Here is a 13,836-nt window from a genome sequence, read left to right on the forward strand (position 1 = left end):
GTTACCATGCTGCTGTGCGTCCAGGGACATTAAAGCCAGTTGAGTGCCGCCTCCTTCCTCTAGGCCTGGCGGGGCTGGGGGCACAGTCGTTAGGGGGAGATTCCGAGCTGCTGTGATTTAAGACACCCCAATGGGGGCTGGAGCGATAGCACAGCGGGGAAGGGCGTTTGCCTGGCACGCGGCCGACCCGGGTTCGATTCCCAGCATCCCATAGGGTCGCCCCGGAGCACCGCCAGGAGTGATCCTGAGTGCAGAGCTAGGAGAAACCCCTGTGCATGGCCGGGTGTGACCCCAAAAAAGCAAAAAAAAAAAGAAAAGACACCCCAGTAGAGAGGATCTGGCACGAGCTTAGGTCAGATGTCCGGGACTAGGGGAAGGCGGTGGAGGCAGGAAAATGGGTAGATAAGGCCTGGAAGGGGGCGGGGCGGCCGGCGCTTCTGCCCGCAGCTGATTGGCTGCGGCCTGGCCACGTGATGCGGTGGGGCGGGGCTCGGAGCGCGCGTGTATTTCTGGGCTTGGGTGCATGCTGGCTGTGGCCTCGTCCGTGTCTGTGTGTCCTGTAAATAGATGCTTGCGTGGATGCGGGAGCTGGACCCGGGGCTCTGCGGCCACAGAGGCGGAAGGGGGCGCGGGGTCGGTCGGTCTGTCTGTCTGTCTGTCTGTCTGTGTCTTTCGGTCCAAGGAATGCGAGTCCTCCCGACCTAAGGGCTGCCCAGCTGAGAGCTCACTACCTCCCCAGCCCCTGCCCCCCACCCCTGTCCCCTGCCTGCCTGCAGGGACTTTCTTGGGCGTTGTCTTGGGACTTTCCTGAGGGGCTGGGGTGGAAGGGTGCCCGTTGCCTCAGCTGGCCGGGGAAGAGCCAAGCCGCAGCCTCAGATGCATCATTAGTTGGACGCCTGCTAATGGGGGACTCTGTTGCCCCCACATCCCAGGGGATGTCCCCTCAGGTCCCTGTGGGGGCGGGGGAACGATTCAAAGGGACCCATGAACTCATGGTGTCCCTATGGCTCTGGAAAGTCACCTCAGCCAGGGCCAGGCAGTTCTGGGGGCTTCTGGTCTGTGCCCGGACCCCAGGCCTGAGCCCCCTTCTTGAAGCCTCCTCACCCCTGCCAGGCCAGGCGCCCTCAGCTGCTGTAACGCAGTGGGCGTTCAGGGCTACCACCGACAGTGACCTGGCCACTGGGGAAGAGACAGCTGTCAGGCACCTCCACCGATGCCCAGGGTGAGGCGTCAGCGTTTCAAGAAAGTCCAACCATATCATACACTGGGAATTTGTAGGGGAAGGGGGCCCTGGGTCCCCCCACAATATAAAGGGAAGCCAAACTCAATGTGAATGCAGCCGCCCCAGTCCCACTGGCCGGCTCCCGGATCAGGGAAGCCTGGAACTATGATGGCCTGACCTCAGACTTGGAGAGCCCGCCCAGCCCTGGGTGATGGAGGGGTACCGGGTGGGGGGGCAGGTGGAAAGTGATGGGTTGGGGAAACGGGGTTGGCCCAGCAGACGGTGGGCCCCCCGGGAAATGTATAATATCGGAACACCAATAATAATAGTATTATTTTTTTTGTAAGGGAAAAATCAATATGTACATTCGGAAATCATTTTCTCTGTAAATGGTTGGATTTCATTTCACCCTTAAAGGGATGCTTAAAGGAGAAGATAATATTAATAATAAAAACAGCCACCGAGTCTGAAGTGTGTGTGTGTGTGTGTTTGGGGGTACCTGGGGGACAGGGAGGGGCTGTGATCCTGAGAAGCACCTTCTCAGGGCTGAGTCGCCCCCAACATGGGAGGAAGCTCTGCAAAAGGAGAAAAGAGCTTGGGTGGGCGCAGCTGGGCAGGGACCCCTGACATGCAGCTCAAGGCTCCAGTGTCTCCAGTGAGGACTCCGAATTCTTCAGTCATGGGGAGCATGGGGAGGCGTCCTCAGTGTGGCCAGAGGTGGAGTTGAGACATCAGTACAGCCACTGCTCACAAGCGCCCTCCTTGGGAAAAATCACTCCCATTTAACAGATGTGAGAAGTGAGGCTTCAACAGAGAAGGGGGGCCCGGAGTGATAGTATAGCGGGAAGAGCATTTGCCCTGCATGCAACCGACCCAGGTTCGATCACCGGCATCTACCATAGGGTCCCCTAGCACTGCCAGGAGTAATTCCTGAGTGGAGAGTCAGAAGAAACCCCTGAGCATCGCTGGGTATGACCCAGAAAGCCAAAACACACACACACACACACACACACACACACACACACACACGGGGGTGAGAGGTCCTCTGGACCCAGAGGTGGAGCCCCTGACCACCACGCTGCCCTCCTAGTGACTGGTGTGGGGCAGTGCTTGTGCTTAAGTTCTGACAGCAGCAGGTCACGAGGAGCTCGGCTCGCTCCCAGCGGGGCTGTCCCCCAGGGGGCCAGAACCCGCCCTCAGGTCTAGGAGGGGATGTCCATTCTCTCCCAAACTTGGCCTCTGTCTTCACAGTGACCTATCCAAGCTTTACTGCACCCCAAGGATAAGAGGTGATGGGGGGCAGGGCAAAAGTCAAGGGGTTAGGGTGTGAACCAACCCCCCCAAAACACAAGGGAGGTGGTTGAGGGGGCTGGAGCACATGCCCCCCCCCCAACCATCTCTGGGAGCAACCCCAAGCACTGTGCTGGGAGTAAGTAGCCCTGAGCACTGTTGGGTGGAGCCCTGAAGCAAAATAAATGACCACAATAAAGAGAAGAGCTTTATTTATGTATTTATTTTTGCATCACATCCGGCAGTGCATAGGGGTTCCTCCTGGCTCTGCATTCAGGAATCACTCCTGGTGGTGCTCAGGGGACCATATGGGATGCCGGGAATCAAACCTGGGTCGGCCACGTGCAAGGCAAGTGCCCTCCCCACTGTGCTATCACTCCAGCCCAAAAGGAGAGCTCTGCAGTAAGGTGCCACCAGGCTGGGAGGACGGGGACAACAGTGATTGCTGGCGGGGCAGAGATGGCTCAAAGGGCTGAGAACGCCACATCCTGCGGGTGGCCTGGGTTTGATCTGTGGTACCACATGGTGCCCTGAGCATCCCTGGGGATGACCCCCAAGCACAGAAAAAACGAAACACTGGGGGACTGAGGAGATGCACAGCAGGTGGGACACTTGCCATGTACACGGCCAACCTGGGTTGGACCTTTGGCACCACTTATGGTTCCCTCAGCACCAGCAGGAGTGATCCTTGAGCACTCCTAGCTGTGGACCAAAACCAGAAATTAAAGGGCTGGAGCGATTGCTCAGCGGCTAGGGCGTTTGCCTTGCACGCGGCCAACCCGGGTTCGATTCCCAACATCCCATATGGTCCCCTGAGCACCGCCAGGAGTAATTCCTGAGTGCAGAGCCAGGAGGAACCCCTGTGCATTGCCGGGTGTGACCCAAAAAGCAGAAAAAGAAAAAAGAAACCCAAATTTAAAAAAGAACAGAAACGGAGAAACGAAACTGCCTGAGACCTGGGCCCCTGGGCCTTGGCAGTGGCGGAGGAAGAAGACACGCCATTCCCAAGAGGTACCAGAGACAAGCCCAATGCAGGGGCTCCTAACCACGGTGCCCATTTCCCAGGCAGCCTGACGCCTGGAAGGTGGGGTTGGGCGGGGTCCAAGTCTGATGCTCTTCAAGGCCTATCTCCATGTTGGGCGTTTGAAAACGTCTGTTCAGGACATACGTGGGAGGTTGTTTTGGTTTTGCAGTCCACCTTTATCTATTTATTTGCTTTTTGGGTTACACCCAGCGATGCTCAGGGGTTCCTCCTGCTTCTGCACTCAGGAATGACTCCTGGCGGTGCTCGGGGGGCCCTGTGGGATGCTGGGAATCAAAACCAGGTTGGCCACGTGGAAGGGAAACACCCTATCCATTCTACTGTTGCTCCAGCCCGCAGTTCACCGTTAGTTCTTGGAAAACCCCAGGCTGACAGGGCTGGTGGTAGGACCCAACCTCTGCATGGGGAAAATGTTGGTAGGAGGCTGAAAATCATCTTATCTTGAGGTCCGAGCGATAGCAGAGTGGGTAAGGTTTTTGCCTTGCACACGGCCAACACGGCTGAGTTCTTTGACAAAAAGGTAAGGGTGAGGGGAACAGAGAGATAGTAAAGCAGGAAGGGCATTTGCCTGGCACGCAGTGGACCCAAGGGTCCGCTGAGCCACGGCCAGGAGTGATTCCTGAGTGCAGAGCCAGGAGGAATCCCTGAGCAAATTTGCTTTCCTTTTGAGGACCTGGATGGTCCGGGGCGGGGTGGGGCCTCCTGTCGCTGTCCAGCCTGCAAGATTGAAGGTGGGTGCCTAAGACTCAGGGAGCCGCAGTGTTCAAACCGCTGTCGACTCCCGGCCCCGCCCGGGACCAGGGTCTCTGCCTCTGCTCGCGGTGCCGCACTGCCTCCTAGTGGGCAAGTGGGACATTGCATCTTTCTCTTTCTCCACTGCCCCGTAGGATCAGGGCCAGCTCCTGGGCATCCCGGCCGCTTATGCCAAAACAGAGAAACACTGGAGGCCCGGGAAGTGACGGGAGGAGAGCCAAACCTCGGAAATAACACGCGGCAAGAAAGGGAAACGCTAGGGGGTTCCCCGGGGCTGCAGGCGTGCTGAGAATAGAGGTGCATCTCCTTCACCCCCGCCCCCCCCCCATTTTTTTTCTTTTTGGGTCACACCCGGCAATGTACAGGAGTTACTCCTGGCTCATTCTTTGGGGGGACCACGGTCACGGTGCTCCCGTTATTCATCGATTTGCTCGAGCGGGCCCAGTAAATCTCCATCATGAGACTTGTTGTTACTGTGTTTGGCATATTGAATACATCATGGGGAGCTTGCCAGGCCGTGCGGGCGAGATACTCTCGGTAGCTGGCCGGGCTCTTCGAGAGGGGCAGAGGAATCGAACCCGGCTCGGTCAGGCCGGTTGCGTGCAAGGCAAACACCCTACAGCTATGCTATCACTCCAGCCCTCCTGGCTCATGCACTCAGGAATTACTCCTGGCGGTGCTCGGGAGACCATATGGGATGCTGGGAATCGAACCCGGGTCGGCTGCGTGCAAGGCAAATACCCTGCCCGCTGGACTATCGCTCCAGCCCAACTCCCCCTTCTCGCCTCGGTTCATAGCAGATGTCAGCCCTGCCTTGCTGGTACATCCCCGCTCAGCCTCCCTGAGCCCCCTGCACAAGGCCCACCCAGGGCAGTCACTTAGCTGGCACTCACTTTCGGCCCTGCCCCCTTTGCTGCATGGGGGCAATCCTGTGCCCCCCGGGAAGCACTGCTAGGAACTTCATCACTTCATCAAAACCCTTGCAAGTGGCTTACTGGACATGGCGGGCCAGGTGGCACCCTTCCCTAAGGCTGGAGCAAGGCCCAGCCATGCCCAGAGCTGCCCACCACATGGCAAGACCCCCGACGGCTCTCTGTTGGGTAAAATTGCTTTGTCCTTCTACAAGAAGCTTAGGTTTTATCTGGTTACACCCATCAATCTGGTTACACCCATCACAGTGCTCCTGAAGCACTTCCACTTCCACTGTGTTTATCTGTAAACAGTCTTCCCTATGCTCTCCCTCCCACCCAGATAATCTGCTTTCCCCTTAATCAGACTTTGTTAATTTGTAAGGTCAGTTTCCCAGAAATCTATGATTTTATATGTATGAGTGAAATATTGCCTTTCTCCTCTCCTTATGCCTTATGAACAGTTTACCTTAAAGTAATATCCTTTTTGTATAGATACAGGAAGACCGTTAACATTATGCTTTGTAATTTAGGATTTGATTGGCCTTGAATATTATTCACTCCCGGGCATCTGCTTTCTCGACTTAAGCCTCAGTTGCCCTTGGTTCCTAACACCCCAAAAGCAGGGTCCCAACGAGGGACTGAATGGACCCAGGGCAAGCAGAGAGCTACCCTGGCAGTGAAATGGGCCAGGCCAAAGTGCCACGATTCTTAACTATAAGTTAAGAGTTTGATCATAGACAAATGCTGTCATGATCCAAAGGTAACGACGAGACTAGGATCCTGCTAGGGGTGGGAAAGACTATCTGGCCTGAGCACCGTAGTCTGAGATCGAGATGGCCCTAGGAGAGCAATTCTATTTTCATTTCATTTCATTTCATCATCCTGTTAATCGTCGATTGCCTCGAGCAGGCCCCAGTAACGTCTCTTTCATCCTAGCCCTGAGATTATATTCACGGCTCTTTAGGAGAATGAGACCCATCATTGTTACTGGTATTTGGCATATTTGGTAGGCCACGGGGAGTTTGCCAGACTCTGCCCTGTGGGCAGGCTACATTTGATAGCCTGCAAGTTTGTCCAAAGTAGGAATGAGATAATAAGATGTCATAAAGAAAAGTTTTGATAAGATGTCGCGCGGCGCATTTTGGTTCCGGGATCTGCATTTTATAGTCTCTGAGTCTTGGCCGCTGATGGGATTACACGGCGCCAGGGGGCCAGGTGGTGGGTGTGACCCCCGCCTACTGGAATTTGGAGGATCTGGGTGGAAGATGCTCGACTCCAATTCGAGTAGGCTTGGAGGTCTCGGCCCCGGAACCGAGTTTAAGATATTTCTTACTCTATCCATACAAAATGATTTATATTATATTCTTATATGCTTGTCGGACAAGGAGAGGAGAGGCACGCCCATGGGATTATGCTCTAGGGTGGGTCCTCCTGCTGAGGAAGGATCTGTCCTAGGAACGGTCTTCCCTGAGGCTAAGATTTCTACCCCTGTTGATCTCTACCCCTATTGATTGTGACCGCACCTATGTAATTGTTCCCCCAATTCCTCATGGAGAGAGGATTTAACTGTACTGTAGGAGTGGGCTGGGGACAGAAGGAAGAAGAGAGGTCAGAGAGGATCAGAAGGAAGAGGAGGATGAAGGATGGAGAAGGAGAATGAAGTAGCTGGGGGAGGAAGAATGGGGGGCAGAGACGAGGAGAGACAGAGAGAGAAGGGAGAGAGACAGATGAAGAGGGAATCAGAATAAACTACGACTAATACCTACCAGCCTGGCCCTCGTTCCTTCCTCCGCCTGACCATCACCATCGACCTCCCCGGGGGGCAGAAGGGTGAGACTACCGAACACGGGCGGCAGGAGAGATAGAGCCACCGCCGCTGTGAGTGCCGTGCCCCCGACTTTGTGTGAGTTTACACAGCTCTCCAGTGAATTTTTTTTTTTGCTTTTTGGGTCATACTTGGCAATGCACAGGGGTTACTCCTGGTTCTGCACTCAGGAGTTACTCCTGGCGGTGCTCAGGGGACCATATGGGTTGCTTGGAATCGAACCAGGGTCGGCCGTGTGCAAGGCAAACGCCCTCCCTGCTATGCTATTGCTCCAGCCCCTCTCCAGTGAATTCTGCCTCCTTCCTGACCCCACTCACCCCTGGACCATGTCCAGCACCCTGACCTCTGTCAGAACTCCCCCCCCAGACTCCCCCAGGCAGACTTCTGTGGGGGCTGCTCCTGGCTCAGGCTTGGCATCCCCCAATAGTGCTCGGAGGACCCTGTGGTGCCTCTTGCCTGCCCTATGGAGCCCCTGAGGACCTTGGGGGCCCCCACCCCAGGCTTCTCTCCACAGCCCATTATTCCTCAGTGCCCAGGGCCCCTCTCGGTCCTCTTTCCTCCACCCTCATCCCCAGGACTTCATCTCCCTTCTGGGGGTGGTTTCAAGCGCTGGGCCCCTGTACCAATCCTTATCCGGTCCCTTTCAGCCCTCCCAGATCCCGTTTTCTCAGATGTAAGCTATGACACCCCGTGTTGGGGCCTGAGCTTTGCAGATCTCAGCATGCTAGGTGGAATGTACCCAGCAGGGCAGAGATTTGGCTGAGTTTTTTTCTTTCTTTCTTTTTTTTTTTTTTGGCTTTTTGGTTTACACCCAGTGATGCTCAGGGGTTCCTCCTGGCTCTGTACTCAGGAATTACTCCTGGTGGTGTTCGGGGGATCCTATGGGATGCCGGGGATCGAACCCGGGTGAGTCGCATGCAAGGCAAATGCCCTCTCCACTGTGCTATCGCTCTGGCCCCCTGGCTGAGTTCTTTGACAAAAAGGTAAGGACGAGGGGAACAGAGAGATAGTAAAGCAGGAAGGGCATTTGCCTGGCATGCAGTGTACCCAAGTTTGACCCCCACAGTACCCCATATGTTTTCCTGAGCCTACCGGGAGTGATCCCTGAGTGCAGAGCCAGGAGTAAGCTCTGAGCATAGCTGGGTATAGCCCAGAAACAACACTAAAAGTATCACAGGTCCGTGTGGGGGCCAGAAGCTTACGACCCCCCGTGCCAGGAGCACTGGCTGTGGTGAGGAGAGCCTGAGCAGGAACTGGGGGGAGCTCTTTGGGGAGGGGAACAGACCGGCCCTCCCGCCCCTCCCCCATTCCCTCCTCCAGGGCAGGGCAGTCCAGAGGCAGTAAAAGGTCTCCTGGTCTTCCAGCTGGAAGTGCCACTAATTAGATTTATTTGGGTCACAGAGAGATTTCTTTCCAGAGCAAACTAGGGCAGCCTGGAAGAGGCCGCATGGCGAATCCGACAGGCGGACGTCCACGGCAAGCTTCCAGGGCCCAGCCTCGATCTCCGAGGACTGAGCTGACCTGTCCCCGGCTTCCAGGGCTCCAAAATAGATCAGGGCCGGTGACATCTGCCCCGCCCAGGGACGGCACACAGTGGTGCTCAATAATGGCCATTGTGGGACCAGGGAGACTTCACCGAGGGCTGGAGCACCTGCTCTGCATGAAGGAGCCCTGGATTCACACCCAACACCGCACGGTCACCTGAGCACCCCAGGAACACTCCCAGAGCCCCCAAATAAAGGCAACTATGACGGTGATGCTGGGGAACGTCCCCAAGCCCCCCGCCCCACCAAGCCAGCCCCAGGATTGCAGGACAGAGTGTCAGACGAGGCACCTCTAGCTGTCGGAAACCTTCTCCCTGGCAGTGCTCGGGGTACCCCATGAAGGCAGAGGTGGTGGCACTGGCATCCTCCAGCCCTGTGGGCGCCAGCTCCCTGCCCCTCTGGAGGTTTTTTTTTTTTTGCTTTTTGCTTTTTGGGTCACACCCAGCGATGCTCAGGGGTTGCTCCTGGCTCATGCACTCAGGAATTACTCTTGGCGGTGCTCAGGGTACCCTATGGGATGCTGGGAATCGAACCCGGGTCGGCCATGTTGGCTGCGTGGAAGGCAAATGCCCTACCTGCTGTGCTATCACTCCAACCCTCCCCCTCCCCCGGAGTTTTGCAGCCTCTGGACTGGTCTAAACTGGTCTTCAGGCCTTGTTCTCTGCACTCAGGAATTTCTCCTGTCTGTACTCAGGGGACCATCTGGGATGCTGGGAATTGAACCCGGGTCGGCCACGTGCAAGGCAAACGCCCTACCCGCTGTGCTATTGCTCCAACCCCGCCTTGTTCTCAAGTCTAACCTGTGGCAGAAGTCAAGGCTCGCTTCTGCAAGTGAGGAGAGAGAAGAAAGTCCCGCCCGTCCAAAGCTGAGGCTGGCGCAGGGCTGAGAGGCACCCTGACGGCCCCCACCACGTGTGTTTCAGTCATGCAAGACTGTCCCTGAAGGTGACCCCAAAGTCTTCAGAATAGCACCCCTGCCACCTGTTTGCCTGGCCACTAAGTCCCCAGGAGGAGCCAGGGGACACCACACCCATCCTTGCATTCACAGTGGAGGCCCTGGCCATCAGCCACATGGGAGAGCTGCTGTGTGACATGAGGGGGCAGAGACCGGGGTCAGGGGGGCAACGGTGGGGGGCGGAGTCAGTGCCCATCCTTCACCCCAGACCTCTGCAGGCTCCTTTCCTACACCTGGCGCCCCCACGAGGATGCCACTTCCTGCTTCATCCAGCTCCCCGCTCCTCGGACTGGGGGAATCTCCTGTCCCCCATCTGGGGCGCCCGTCCCTCTGCCCTGTATGGTCCGCCGGCACCTGCCTTCTTGCTTTTTCCATTTGGTGGAGGAGGGGGCCACACCTGGTGGTGCTCAGGTGTGAGTTCCCAAAAGAAAATGTGGGCGCGGTGCCGAGACGATGATGCTTGCGTGGTCGGTGGCCCAGAGCCGCCTCCCCAGGCCTCTCCAGCAGAGAGACAAACTGGGAGACAGGCAGACGGGAGACAGAGGACCACAGCCTGATGGTAAAAATGGCCCATCTAATGCAGAGCTGCTAGCTTACTTATAGAACATCTGAGGGGGCTTGAGGGAAGGACATGGGTGTGATTGATCATTTACGGAGATAAACATTTGGCAGAGGAAATTCTCTTGGGGAGAGTAACTCAAGGGGATGCTCTGTCTCCCAGGAACATCTACACTGCTTTTATCTTTCCCTCTAGCTGTATATGTTACCAATACTTGTTTGGATAAACACGGTAAGAGACAAAGATCCCAACACTTACTTGTCTGGGCTCTGAGAGCAAGCCAGGCTTTTACCGTAAATTCCAGACTAAGTCCTCAGGCCTGTCCTTCCCCTTGGGGGTGCTGTCTCTTAAGTCATAACAGCTTGCATCAAGATCATGCCTTTATGTTTTCTAGATTGTTCCATTTCAATGCCAGGGGAGCTTCACCACTCGCCCTGGGTCCTTTCCAGTCCCATGGCAGGACCTCTCTTTTGGGGTATTAGGAACAATAACAACTGAAGCCTGAGTCGGGTAATTATGATGGGGGCTGGAGCGATAGCACAGCGGGTAAGGCGTTTGCCTTGCAAGCGGCCAATATGGCTGACCCGAGTTCGATTCCTTCACCCCTCTCGGAGAGCCCGCCAAGCTACCGAGAGTATCTCGCCCGCACGGCAAAGCCTGGCAAGCTCCCCGTGACGTATTCGATATGCCAAACACAGTAACAACAAGTCTCACGATGGAGATGTTACTGGGCCCGCTCGAGCAAATCGATGAGTAACGGGAGGACCGTGACCGTGACCATGACGAATGCCCAGGGGTAGATATATTTCAAGGTCAATCAACTCCCAAATATCAGGAGCATAGCATTAATGGTCTTTCTGTGTGTAGCCAAAGAACATTGCTCTGTAGTAAAGTATAAAAAGGCTATAATAAAGTATAAAAGGCTAAATAGAAAAGCGGGTACCAATATACAGCACTTCAAATACAAAGCAGTACAAATACAAAGTTCAGAATTACCAGAAAGTTTTGACTCATAAATAATCAAGACTGACTTGGGGAACTGTGACAATGAGAGGTAAAACACAAAGGAAAGGTTAAAGATAATCTTTATTTTTTATTTTATTTTATTTTTGGGTCACACCTGGCAATGGGGCTAGAGCTCCAGCCCAGCGGTAGGGCATTTGCCTTGCACGCAGCCAACCTGGCCGACCCGAGTTCGATTCCTCTGCCCCTGTTGGAGAGCCTGGCAAGCTACCGAGAGTATCTCGCCCGCACAGCAGAGCCTGGCAAGCTACCCGTGACGTATTCGAAATGCCAAACACAGTAACAACAAGTCTCACAATGGAGATGTTACTGGGCCCGCTCGAGCAAATCGATGAACAACGGGAGGACCGTGACCATGACCGGGCAATGCACAGGGGTTACTCCTGGCTCATGCACTCAGGAATTACTCCTGGCGGTGCTGGGGTGGGGGGGATGATATGGGATGCATGTTATCGCTTCAGCCCCTAAAGATAAGATAATCTTTAGCTAAATTAGGGATGCTAGCAAGAGCGTAAGCTTCTCTGGGAGGAGGAAAGGGGGCAATTCACTGATGAAGCCTAAAGCACTTAGGGTTAATATTCAACACTCAGGGTTGCTCCCGACGCCCCTCTGGGCACCTTAACTGCCTTAACCCGGGTGCTCCCATTTCTTCCTTCCTCTCACCCAGGATTTCTGGAGCTGGTTCCCCCACCCCCCTCCACCCCAGAGGACCCTCTGCAATGCCCAAAGCAGTGCTTTGCACCTTAGAGCCTTACGGACCCACGACCAGATTGTTGAGGAAGGTCACACCCCTCAAGCTGGACACCTTTAACCATGCCCACACTGAGGCTAGGCACGCTGCCAGCTGCAACCAACCCAGAGCCAGTTGGACCTGATTCCTAAGTGTCAAGTTCCTCTTTTTTTTTTCTGAACCACATCCGGCAATGCTTAGGGGTTACTCCTGGCTCTGCACTCAGGAATTGCTCCTGGGGGTGCTCAGGGAAACCTATGGAATGCCAGGCATCCAATCTGGGTCAACTGCGTAAAAGGCTTGCTCCAGCCCCTCAAGTTCCTCTTTTTATTATTTATTTATTTTATTTTTGCTTTTTGGGTCACACCCAGCGATGCTCAGGGGTTACTCCTGGATTTGCACTCAGGAATTACTGCTGGCGGTGCTCAAGGGACCATATGGGATGCTGGGAATCGAACCTGGGTCGGCCACGTGCAGGGCAAACGCCCTACCCGCTCTGCTATCACTCCAGCCCCAAGTTCCTCATTTATTTTTTAATTTTTATTTTTATCAGTGAAACACCATGAGGTACAGTTGTAGGTTTACACATTTTTGTGCTTGGGTTTTGGTTATACAATGATCAAATACCCATCCCTCCACCAGTGCCCATTTTCCACCACCATGGATAATATCCCTCCCACCCCCATCCCTCCCATCCCACCCTGCCTCTGTGGCAGGGCATTCCCTTCTGTTCTCTCTCTCTCCCTGGGTGCTGTGGTCTGCAAAAGAGGCATTGAGTGGCAAACATGTTCAGTTCATAGTCTACTTTCGACATGCATCTCCCCTCCTGGGAGGATCCTCCAAACATCCTTTATTTGGTGCTCCCTTCTCTATCTGAACTGCCCTTTCCTCTAGGATACCCGGCTGGCCTCTAAGTTATGGAGTAATCCTCCTGGTGCTGATCTCAGCTATTCTTGGGTATTAATCTCATACTTTGTTACTTTATATCCCCCAGATGAATGCAGTCTTTCTATGTCTATCCCTCTCTTTCTGACTCATTTCGCTTAGCATGATACTTTCCATATTGTACCACTTGTATGTAAATTTCATGACTTCATCTTTTCTAAGAGCTACATAGTACTCCATTGTGTAGATGTACCAAAGTTTCTTTAACCAGTCATCTGTTCTTGGGCATTCAGGTTTCTTCCAGTTTCTGGCTATTGTAAAGAGTGCTGCAATGAACAAACAAGTGCAGATGTCACTTCCCAAGTTCCTCTTTTTAAAGAGATGAACATTCCTTGGCGGGATGGAGGGGTGGGTACAGGGAGGGTGGGGTGGCAGGTTCTGTGAAGACTCCTGGACCAGAGAGACAGTGAGACAGTACAAGGTAAGATGCCTGCCTGGCTGATGAGATTTGATCTCTGGCTCCATATGATCCACCAGCACTGTCAGGGGTCACACATGAGTATCGATGAGCGTCGGAAATGGATTAACTAGAAAATAGCGCAGGACTCACTGGTACCCCAGCACCAACAGGGACCAAGCCAGACCCTCAGCAGTATCAGATATAGCCCTAAATAAAACCAAAGAACAATAAGACAGTACCCAGAGGCTGGCAAGATGGCTCAAAAGGCTGGGAAGGATGGAAAGCAAGCATTAGGGGCCAGTGCCATAGTACAGTGGGGAGGGCGTTTGCCTGGCACGCGGCCGACCCGGGTTCGATCTTCAGCATCCCATAGGGTCCCCCCAGCACTACCAGGAGTAATTCCTGAGTGCAGAGCCAGGAGTAACCCCTGGAACATCCTTAGGTGTGACACAAAAAGCAAGAAGCATTCTAAGGCTTGAAAGAGCTTTTGAAGTCATGCTGGACCAGAGCAATAGTACAATGTGGCGGGGGGAGGGGGGAGAAGGAGGGTGGCATTTGCCTTGTAAGCAGCCGACCCAGGTTCGATCCCCGACATCCCATAGGGTCCCCTGAGCACCGCTGGGAGAGACTCCTGAGT

The sequence above is a fragment of the Sorex fumeus genome, unplaced genomic scaffold (assembly GCF_029834395.1).
Source record: "Sorex fumeus unplaced genomic scaffold, SorFum_2.1 ptg000125l, whole genome shotgun sequence".
In the NCBI taxonomy this organism is placed as follows: domain Eukaryota; kingdom Metazoa; phylum Chordata; class Mammalia; order Eulipotyphla; family Soricidae; genus Sorex; species Sorex fumeus.